The 2,528-nt window shown below is 40.3% G+C and overlaps 1 long non-coding RNA gene across 2 annotated transcripts; it reads right to left on the bottom strand.

Annotated features, from left to right (window-relative positions):
* Positions 1-266: 266 nt before the first annotated feature.
* LOC142494470 (uncharacterized) lies at positions 267-2,246 on the bottom strand. Of its 2 annotated transcripts, none has more exons than XR_012801457.1 (3): positions 2,146-2,246; positions 1,678-1,733; positions 267-366 (listed from the first exon to the last, which is right to left on the bottom strand). It is a non-coding gene; the product is annotated as an uncharacterized LOC142494470 (long non-coding RNA). The 2 variants fall into 2 exon arrangements; XR_012801458.1 differs by having other exon boundaries at positions 268-363.
* Between the last annotated feature and the right edge of the window lie 282 nt (positions 2,247-2,528).

Here is a 2,528-nt window from a genome sequence, read left to right as displayed (position 1 = left end):
GGTATGCAAGTATTTTCAGGTAGGTATGTACAGCAAGGATCGTTTAATAAGTCATTTATGGTGGCTGATCAAATATACTGTATGTGTTCAAAAAGAAGACAATAGACATAACATAAAAACGTTTTATAAGATAAAAAAATAGCACAGCTGTAGCATTGCACTCACATATTCCACATCAAAAGCTTCTAGACCACACAGGACCAGAGAACAAGCTGCTCAAGAACTCTCCCGCTTGCACACACCGGCATTCCGATTACTCAGCTCGAGCGCGCGACTTTGCTTCTGGGTGGATGATGTGACAGCTGTTACAGGTGTACTGAGTTGAAGACTACATATTACTGCGCTCCTCCCTTTAGAAGTTTGCTGCTGGTAAAAGGATTGGACTTACATATTGCATATGGAAAAAAAAAAAGAACAAATCCTTGGCTCCTACCAAATTAGGCTAAAATATACTAATGGCCTGCTTACATTTAGAACCTAAGTCTGTGTAACAAAGGAGTCAATTGGGCTGAATCTTTTGATCAAAACATGATTCAAGCCTGCCAACCATGCCATGGTAGACTGCAGGTACCTACACTGAATATATGTAATTTCTTATTGTCCTATGGATTACACTTTGTGAAATATGTGGAAAGGCCATGAAGGGGTTAAATAAATGAAGCATATGCTTTTGTGATTTAGTGCAATTAAAAGCAGGCTAAAACCACTATCTGAGTTCCCTTAATATATTCTAGCTTTTGTACCCGGCTTCGCCCGGAAAGCTGTCGGCACATCTCCCCGCGCTGCTGCCGCTGCATGTCCCCTCGCTGCCGGCACATCTTCCCACGCTGCTGCCGCATGTCCCCTCGCTGCCGGCACATCTTCCCGTGCTGCTGCCGCATGTCCCCTCGCTGCCGGCACATCTTCCCGTGCTGCTGCCGCATGTCCCCTCGCTGCCGGCACATCTTCCCGTGCTGCTGCCGCATGTCCCCTCGCTGCTGGCACATCCCGCTTCCCCCCCCTGTTGGTACATCTCCCCCCGCTGCCGGCACATCTCCCTGCGCTGTTGCCGCATCTCCTCTCGCTCCTCGCTTCCGGCACATTTCCCCGTGGCCCCCCTCGCCCCTTCCCCCCCCGCTGGTACATTTCCCCTTGCTAGCTGGCACATCTCCCCCCACTGGCACATCTCCCCCACACATCTCACATCACACACACACAGAGACACACACACAGCTCCGCTCCAGCCAAGGACACGCCCCCTTCCTTAGTAGCCACGCCCCCAGCCCCCCACTCTTGCTCTAACATTTTTGCAGGACATCCGATGGAAACTTATAATGTCCATAATTTGGGAGGTGAGTCCTATTGGAAGCATACAATAGGTGCATTGACCTACAAATCCACAGCAGAATGTCCAGTAAAAGTTTTGTTTTGCTACGTCGTGCCGTTTGTGAGATTTCGATACTTCGGACAAACAAACAAACAAACGGAATAACAAACTTAAAAATATAGTATAGATAATGTATGTATACATTAAGGTTAATTATTATTATTGCATATTATTAATATTTTGTATTTCAATGTATAGTATGTCAGTAACATACAGTACTATGTGTTACATGTATATAATGTTCCAGGTATGTGACTAGTGAATAATAGTGTTGTTAACATTTTGACAAATGTTACATATCATTTGCTTACCTAATGAAGCCGGGCTCAGCGCCGTGTTGGTCGACACATTTTACGCGAGGATCGACCTATAAGAAGGTAACAAAAAAATGTTTTGCTTAAAGGTTCACAATTTTATGTTATGACTGATGCTGTCACATATTAACATGTACTGTCTTATAAATACATTTATAGACATGCCAGGTGTTATTCTTTTAACGTATAATTATATTAATACTATGTGATGTTTATTTCAACTAACATATACTTCATAGTTACATAACGTAGTGATAAGATATAATTATATATATATATATATATATATATAGCGTCATTCAAGTGTATTATCAATATATGTATATTTATGACTTGGATATTGGACACTATTGACAGCCGACAATCACATACTGTATGTTACATGCATGTTATGTTAGCGGTATGTGACTAGTGCAGAATAGAGTTAGTTAAATTTGGACACTTAACATATAATCCTTTGCTTACCAGGTGAAGAGGGGGTCAGTGGGGCGATCTTCAGAACGTCTGCATGGACCTATTAGAGGGTAACATGGAATGTATTAAGTAAAGGTTCAGTATATCATGATGAGTGATACTTTCACAGATGTACATGTAATTACATTAAAATACATGTGTATGTACTATATTGGCCTCATATGTACAATAACTATGTGTGATTGAAAAGTATAATAACATGGCATAACATTTGACATAATATGTACAGAGAAATAAAATATATATATATATATATATATATATATATATATATATATATATATAGTTATTTAACAGTAGTTTTATTATGTCAGATTTGTAATGTTTGATTTTATTATGTAATCTCTATCACGGAGTGTGTGTTACATTAATTT

Source organism: Ascaphus truei, chromosome 5, assembly GCF_040206685.1.
Source record: "Ascaphus truei isolate aAscTru1 chromosome 5, aAscTru1.hap1, whole genome shotgun sequence".
Classification (NCBI taxonomy): domain Eukaryota; kingdom Metazoa; phylum Chordata; class Amphibia; order Anura; family Ascaphidae; genus Ascaphus; species Ascaphus truei.
The sequence above is the reverse complement of the archived record's forward strand: the minus strand, read 5'-3'. Positions and strand labels throughout refer to the sequence as shown.